Source organism: Taudactylus pleione, unplaced genomic scaffold (assembly GCF_031769625.1).
Source record: "Taudactylus pleione unplaced genomic scaffold, aTauple2 ptg000043l, whole genome shotgun sequence".
Lineage (NCBI taxonomy): Eukaryota > Metazoa > Chordata > Amphibia > Anura > Myobatrachidae > Taudactylus > Taudactylus pleione.
Window position 1 is genome coordinate 562,501 of NW_028284445.1, and position 9,211 is coordinate 571,711.

Genomic DNA, 9,211 nt, shown 5'->3' on the forward strand with positions numbered 1-9,211 from the left:
CATCTATGCAGGCAGACCAGCCCTATCCTTATGTTATGATCATAAGTGTGCACATGCACCAGCCTTATCCTTATGTTATGATCATAAGTGTGCACATGCACCAGCCTTATCCTTATGTTATCATCATAAGTGTGCACTTGCACTAGCCCTATCCTTGTTATCATCATAAGTGTGCACTTGCACTAGCCCTATCCTTGTTATCATCATAAGTGTCGACTTGCACCAGCCCTATCCTTGTCATCATAAGTGTGAACATGCACCAGCCTTATCATTGTTATCATCATAAGTGTCGACTTGCACCAGCCCTATCCTTGTCATCATAAGTGTGCACATGCACCAGCCTTATCCTTGTTATCATCATAAGTGTCGACTTGCACCAGCCCTATCCTTGTCATCATAAGTGTGCACTTGCACCAGCCCTATCCTTATGTTATCATCATAAGTGTGCACTTGCACTAGCCCTATCCTTGTCATCATAAGTGTGCACTTGCACCAGCCTTATCCTTGTTATCATCATAAGTGTGCACTTGCACCAGCCCTATCCTTGTTATCATCATAGGTGTCGACTTGCACCAGCCCTATCCTTGTCATCATAAGTGTGCACTTGCACCAGCCCTATCCTTGTCATCATAAGTGTGCACTTGCACCAGCCCTATCCTTGTCATCATAAGTGTGCACTTGCACCAGCCCTATCCTTGTCATCATAAGTGTGCACTTGCACCAGCCCTATTCTTGTCATCATAAGTGTGCACTTGCACCAGCCCTATCATTGTCATCATAAGTGTGCACTTGCACCAGCCCTATCCTTATCAGGGGCATATTTAGAGAGGAGGGGGCCCGGGTTCACTCACCATCCAGGGCTCCCTCCTCTTCCTCTGGCAGCCGCGGCGTACTGACACATTCAGTAGACTCCGGGCAATAGTTTGTGCCCGGAGTCTACTGCGCATGTGCAGTACACCGGAAAAATGGCGCTGCAGCCATTTTCCCGGGGATTTCCCTACTGTGCATGCACAGAATGCCGGGAAGTGGCCGCTGCAGCCACTTTCCAGGAGTTCTGTGTAGCGCCTCTCCAGTCGACGTTGGACATCGAAAAGGTAAGTATTTGGAAGAATGGGTGCAGGGTATGCGGGGTGGGCCCCCCTGGACCCAGGGGCCTGTGTGCCCTGCACACCCTGCACCCATTTTAGATACCAGAGCCGTAACTAGACTTTTTGGTGCTCTGTGCCAGAAAGAGCATTGGTGCCCCCCTAATTTTTCAAAGGGACATAACACACCCAAAAAAGGGCCATGGCTTCATGGGGAAGAGATAGGGGAGGCCAGGAGATGCTGGGGATGAAATAAGAGGACGCTACAAGCAAGAATGATAATAAACAGAAATTTGACAGGCCCAAACAGCGCCCCCTGACCTGTGGTGCCCTGTGCGCTGGCACCGGCTGCACTACCCTAGCTACAGCCCTGATAGATACACCCCTGATCCTTAAGTTATCATCATAAGTGCACACTTGCACCAGCCCTATCCTTATGTTATGTCATTCAGTTTTCAGAGCTTGTTAAATTGACGAATAATGAATTAGCCCCGTAAACTTCTTTGTCACAGCAGTTTTTTCACCTTATATTTTCTGTTAGTTACTTCTTTTTACTGTATATTTGAGTTTTCCATATATTCACTGAACCCTCTGGCAGGTATGATGGATACTGTAATATTTTGGTTTTTATGTTGTTGTTTTTTTTTTAAATTCATTTTAGGTATATTAAATTGTATTTATCTAAATTCTAAGGATTGTGATCATTGTTTATGTTGATGTTGTGCATGTACAGTACTGCTGTTAAAAATAAAGTGGTTACAAAAAAGAATAAAAAACGTCAATGATTTGTGGGCTACAATGAAGTGGATGATATGTAACTCAACGGTTACCATTTCAAGGAAGTAAGTAAGCTAGAAGTTATAGGTCTATTTATCATTTGTGGCGGTATCTATCACTGCATATATCAGTGATATATGATGTAGTACTGCCACTAGTTAGCATGCTGGTCCGTGAGCCCTGGCAAAAAACCCCACTGCTCTTTCGCTTTTGGTAGCCTAATGCCATGGTGAAAAGGAGGAGTTGAATGCTCACTTCCTAGTTTAAACTGTGCACACGTGTGCTAAAAGTTGGTGCATGGCATAGCAATCAACCCAGTGATGGATCCAACGAGGTTTCTCCTGGGGTGCTGGACCTAATGTAAAATCTAAGTAACATCATTCTGAGATTCACTTGATAGAATGAGTAGGTTTGATGCTCACTAAGATGTCTATGGTAATGGGGTAATCTTTGATTTATCCGAAGTTAACCCTTTAATAAACTGGTTTAAGTGCAGCGATAGCCATTCTCCGGCTTTTGACTGACCTCAGTTTAATAAATAGACCTCTTACTTACCTTTAGACCACTCTAAGGCACACATCCACTAGGCGATTTCTATGAGCAATTGAATGATAACGATATAATTAACGTTCAATAGCTCATGAATCGTGCAAGAATCAGCCACAGTAATGTCGGAAACGACCAGCGATGCGCGCTCCCGCTGGTCGTTTCCGATAACAATCATCGGCCGAGCATGCTGAACAACCTGACGAGCATGTTAGGGGATAATTGATGTGCTTACACTGAACGACTGCTCGTTCAATGTAGGCACAGCGCAGACTGTCAAACGACTGCACGATTACAATGTTGTAATCGTGCAGTCGTTTTTAGGTCTATTAGTCGATGTGTGCCCACATTAACTTAGTATTGTACATGTTATAATACTAGAATACATGAAAAGAACTTGAATTACAAAATAATTCCTAAGGTATCAAAAAAATGTTTGAACATACATAGGAAGAAATGTCAAGACACTGATGATATCGCTCATAGAGCATATCGTCTAGTGTGTATGAGCCTTTACTGCCATAAAGTGTACTTTCTTGCGTTTTCTATATAGTGCAGTGGCGGATTCAGGGGGGGCAGGCGACTGTCCCCCCTAGCAAACAGAGCAGCACAGATCAGTAGTGGTGCCCCTAATGCAGTGCCACCAGGAGTGGTGCCCCTTATGCAGTACTCCCAGGAAGTGTTGCCCCTTATACAGTGCCCCCAGTATTAGTGCCTCTTATGCAGTACCCCCAGAAGTGGTGCCCCTTATACAGTCCCACCAGGAGTGGTGCCCTTATGCAGTAACTGCAGGAGTGGTGCCTCTTCTACAGTGCCCCCAGTATTAGTGCCCCTTCTGCAGTACCCCCAAGAGTGGTGCCCCTTATACAGTGCCCCTAATATTAGTGCCCCTTATGTAGTGCCCACAGTGGTAGTACTCCTTATGCAGTGCCCACAGTGGTAGTACCCCTTATGCAGTGCCACAGTGGTAGTGCCCCTTATGCAGAAACCCCAGGAGTTGTGCCCCTTATGCAGTACCCCCAGGAGTGGTGCCCCTTATACAGTGCCCCCAGTATTAGTGCCCCTTATCCAGTGCCCACAGTGGTAGTGCCCTTTATGCAGAGCCCACAGTAGTGGTGCCCCTTATGCAGTGCCCCCAGTAGTAGTGCCCCTTATGCAGTCCCCCAGGAGTGGAGCCCCTTATGCAGTGCCCCCTATGCAATGCCTCCAGTAGTAATGCCCCCAGTAATGGTGCCCCCAGTAGTAATGCCCCCTGTATTTGTGCCCCCAATAGTAATGCTCCCTGTAGTAGTGCCTCCAATAGTAATGATCCCTGTAGTAGTGCTCCAATAGTAATGCCTCCAATAGTAATGTCCCCAATAGTAATGCCCCCTGGAGTAGTGCCCACACTAGTAATGTCCCCAGTAGTAGTGCCCCTAGTAGTAATTCCCCCAGTAGTAATGCCCCCTGTAGTAGTTTCCCTGTAGTAATGCCCCCTGTATTTGTGCCCCCAATAGTAATGCTCCCTGTAGTAGTGCCTCCAATACTAATGATCCCTGTAGTAGTGCTCCAATAGTAATGCCTCCAATAGTAATGTCCCCAATAGTAATGGCCCCTGGTGTAGTGCTCCCACTAGTAATGCCCCCAGTAGTAGTGCCCCTAGTAGTAATTCCCCCAGTAGTAATGCCCCCTGTAGTAGTTTCTCTGTAGTAGTGCCCCCTGTATTTGTGCTCCCAATAGTAATGCTCCCTGTAGTAGTGCCTCCAATAGTAATGATCCCTGTAGTAGTGCTCCAATAGTAATGCCCCCAATAGTAATGCCCACTGGAGTAGTGCCCCCAGTAGTAGTGCCCCTAGTAGTAATTCCCCAGTAGTAATGCCCTCTGTAGTAGTGCCCCCAATAGTAATGGCCCCTGTAGTAGTGGCGCTTACACACAAAAAAAATCACAAGACACCTTAAGCCCTGCTCCTATGTCCACGGCCATCCGACAGGCTGCTCCTCAGAACTATGGGAGAGACGTCATGACATCTCTCCTATAGTGCACACTGCGGGAGCTGGAAGCTGGAACTCAGAAGTGAACTCCAGCCTCCGGCTGCCGCTGGAGCTATGCCGCTGGTAACAAAATGTGTGTATGTATATATATATTTAACTAATATACACTATTAGGTATTATAGCTGTTGAATAAAGTATGTCTAAATACAAATCTAGGTACACTATGTTTAATTATGACTGCAATTGTTCCTCTATTAAATATATAAAACTAAAAGTAGATTAAGAATAACAATACATTAGTTAGCTCTGTCATTAATCTAAATACATGCTGTTGATTTGGATCAGCTGCACACTAATTCCATGTGGGAGAATTCCCCTGTAGCACAGGGCTATCCTCTCTGATAGGCTGCAATAATCACATGACCACAAGACAGACTATACAGTGCCCCCAGTATTAGTGCCCCTTATCCAGTGCCCACAGTGGTAGTGCCCCTTATGCAGAGCCCACAGTAGTGGTGCCCCTTATGCAGTGCCCCCAGTAGTAGTGCCCCTTATGCAGTCCCCCAGGAGTGGAGCCCCTTATGCAGTGCCCCCTATGCAATGCCTCCAGTAGTAATGCCCCCTGTAATGGTGCCCCCAGTAGTAATGCCCCCTGTATTTGTGCCCCCAATAGTAATGCTCCCTGTAGTAGTGCCTCCAATAGTAATGATCCCTGTAGTAGTGCTCCAATAGTAATGCCTCCAATAGTAATGTCCCCAATAGTAATGCCCCCTGGAGTAGTGCCCACACTAGTAATGTCCCCAGTAGTAGTGCCCCTAGTAGTAATTCCCCCAGTAGTAATGTCCCCTGTAGTAGTTTCCCTGTAGTAATGCCCCCTGTATTTGTGCCCCCAATAGTAATGCTCCCTGTAGTAGTGCTCCAATAGTAATGCCTCCAATAGTAATGTCCCCAATAGTAATGGCCCCTGGTGTAGTGCTCCCACTAGTAATGCCCCCAGTAGTAGTGCCCCTAGTAGTAATTCCCCCAGTAGTAATGCCCCCTGTAGTAGTTTCCCTGTAGTAATGCCCCCTGTATTTGTGCCCCCAATAGTAATGCTCCCTGTAGTAGTGCCTCCAATAGTAATGATCCCTGCAGTAGTGCTCCAATAGTAATGCCCCCAATAGTAATGCCCACTGGAGTAGTGCCCCCAGTAGTAGTGCCCCTAGTAGTAATTCCCCCAGTAGCAATGCCCTCTGTAGTAGTGCCCCCAATAGTAATGGCCCCTGTAGTAGTGGCGCTTACACACAAAAAAAATCACAAGACACCTTAAGCCCTGCTCCTATGTCCACGGCCATCCGACAGGCTGCTCCTCAGAACTATGGGAGAGACGTCATGACATCTCTCCTATAGTGCACACTGCGGGAGCTGGAAGCTGGAAGCTGGAACTCAGAAGTGAACTCCAGCCTCCGGCTGCCGCTGGAGCTATGCCGCTGGTAACAAAATGTGTGTATGTATATTAGAGATGAGCGGTTCGGATTCTGTGGAATCCGAACCGCTCCGAACATTGGGGATCCGAGTCCACCCGAACCCTGTTCGGGTGTTCACCGCCTGACTCGGATCCCCGTTCGGGGCCGAACGGCGGCCGCCTGATGTCGGATTCTCACTAGAGAATCCGACATCAGGTCTCCTCGTGTGTAGGGCAGAGCGCAGTGATAGCGCTCTGCCCTACACAGACACAGACACACAGCCGCCAGCGGCAGCTGTGTGTTTGTTACAGCAGCCAATGAGAGTCACACAGACTCTCATTGGCTGCTGCACGGAGGGAGCCGGCTGGAGCTCACACATGAGCTCCGTCTTCCGGCTCCCTCCTCAGCGTGTGACAGAGCGGACGGCGCGGGAGCGGGGAATCAGGTAAGTTTTATTTTTTTTATTTTTTTACTTGTCAAAGGTCCGGGGGCGCTACTGGGGGGGGTCTGCACTACTGGGGGGGTCTGCTACTGGGGGGGCTATACTACTGGGGGGGCCATACTACAGAGGGGCCTGCTACTGGGGGGGGCTATACTACTGGGGGGGGGTCTGCACTACTGGGGGGGGTCTGCTACTGGGGGGGGCAATACTACTGGGGGGGCCATACTACAGAGGGGCCTGCTACTGGGGGGGGGCTATACTACTGGGGGGGGTCTGCTACTGGGGGGGCCATACTACTGGGGGGGATCTGCACTATTGGGGGGCCATACTACAGAGGGGCCTGCTACTGGGGGGGGCTATACTACTGGGGGGGTCTGCACTACTGGGGGGGTCTGCTACTGGGCGGGGCTATACTACTGGGGGGGCCATACTACAGAGGGGCCTGCTACTGGGGGGGGCTATACTACTGGGGGGGCCATACTACTGAGGGGCCTGCTACTGGGGGGGGCCATACTACTGGGGGGGCTTACTACTACTGGGGGGGGGCTGCTACTGGGGCAGCCTACTACAGGGGGGGCCATACTACAGGGGGGGCCCATACTACAGGGGGGGCTACTACTGGGGCAGCCTACTACTGGGGGGGCCTGCTACTGGTGCAGCCTACTACTGTGGGAGCCATACTACTGGGGGGGCATACTACTGGGTGGCATGCTAATGGGGGGCATACTACTGGGGGGGCCTGCTAATGGGGGGCATACTACTGGGGGGGGCCTGCTAATGGGGGGCATACTACTGGGGGGCATTCTACTGGGGGCACTGCATAGTGGACCCTACTACTAAGGGGACTGCATAGGGGGCACCACTGCTGGGGGACATTGTGTAAGGGACACCGCTACTGTGGGCATTGTGTAAAAGGGTCACTACTGTGGGCATTGTGTAAAAGGGGCACTACTGTGTGTCGTAACATAAATAAGAGACACTACTTTATGGTGTAATGTGAATCAGGCCCTATGTGCGGTGTAATGCTAATAAGATTGTGCACTGTGACTCCTAGGGCCGTAGCCCACTATGTAAACAAGTACTGTGACTCTGCTGGCCGTACCCCACTGGGTGGGTGCACTACTTTTCATTTCTGCCACTGCTGTGTGGCAATGTGTCATAGATGTGCTTTATACTGTGGTGTCTGTGTCGTTGTGCCGCTGCTTTGTCGCTTAGTAACCAGTCAGCTCACTGCAACCTTTGGCCAATAATGTTGAAAACAATATTATAAGCTGTGATATGGTCTAAATTGACTGGAAATTAATGTTATTGAGGTTAATAATACTCTAGGAAGAAAAAAAAGACCAATTTATGTGATTTTAGCTTTTTTTGTCAATTTTTGTAAAAAAATCCAAATCCAAATCCAAAGCCAGTCACCGCAGTTTGGCAAATCCAAATCCAAATCCAAAGCCGGACGACGAATTAGAACCAAATCCAAATCCGGCAAAAATGGTCCGGCGCACATCCCTAATGTATATATATATATAACTAATATACACTATTAGGTATTATAGCTGTTGAATAAAGTATGTCTAAATACAAATCTAGGTACACTATGTTTAATTATGACTGCAATTGTTCCTCTATTAAATATATAAAACTAAAAGTAGAATAAGAATAACAATACATTAGTTAGCTCTGTCATTAATCTAAATACATGCTGTTGATTTGGATCAGCTGCACACTAATTCCATGTGGGAGAATTCCCCTGTAGCACAGGGCTATCCTCTCTGATAGGCTGCAATAATCACATGACCACAAGACAGACTATACAGTGCCCCCAGTATTAGTGCCCTTTATCCAGTGCCCACAGTGGTAGTGCCCCTTATGCAGAGCCCACAGTAGTGGTGCCCCTTATGCAGTGCCCCCAGTAGTAGTGCCCCTTATGCAGTCCCCCAGGAGTGGAGCCCCTTATGCAGTGCCCCCTATGCAATGCCTCCAGTAGTAATGCCCCCAGTAATGGTGCCCCCAGTAGTAATGCCCCCTGTATTTGTGCCCCCAATAGTAATGCTCCCTGTAGTAGTGCCTCCAATAATAATGAACCCTGTAGTAGTGCTCCAATAGTAATGCCTCCAATAGTAATGTCCCCAATAGTAATGCCCCCTGGAGTAGTGCCCACACTAGTAATGTCCCCAGTAGTAGTGCCCCTAGTAGTAATTCCCCCAGTAGTAATGCCCCCTGTAGTAGTTTCCCTGTAGTAATGCCCCCTGTATTTGTGCCCCCAATAGTAATGCTCCCTATAGTAGTGCCTCCAATACTAATGATCCCTGTAGTAGTGCTCCAATAGTAATGCCTCCAATAGTAATGTCCCCAATAGTAATGGCCCCTGGTGTAGTGCTCCCACTAGTAATGCCCCCAGTAGTAGTGCCCCTAGTAGTAATTCCCCCAGTAGTAATGCCCCCTGTAGTAGTTTCCCTGTAGTAATGCCCCCTGTATTTGTGCCCCCAATAGTAATGCTCCCTGTAGTAGTGCCTCCAATAGTAATGATCCCTGTAGTAGTGCTCCAATAGTAATGCCCCCAATAGTAATGCCCACTGGAGTAGTGCCCCCAGTAGTAGTGCCCCTAGTGGTAATTCCCCCAGTAGTTATGCCCTCTGTAGTAGTGCCCCCAATAGTAATGGCCCCTGTAGTAGTGGCGCTTACACACAAAAAAAATCACAAGACACCTTAAGCCCTGCTCCTATGTCCACGGCCATCCGACAGGCTGCTCCTCAGAACTATGGGAGAGACGTCATGACATCTCTCCTATAGTGCACACTGCGGGAGCTGGAAGCTGGAACTCAGAAGTGAACTCCAGCCTCCGACTGCCGCTGGAGCTATGCCGCTGGTAACAAAATGTGTGTATGTATATATATATTAGGGGTGTGCACCGGCCACTTTTCGTGTTTTGTGTTTTGGTTTTGGA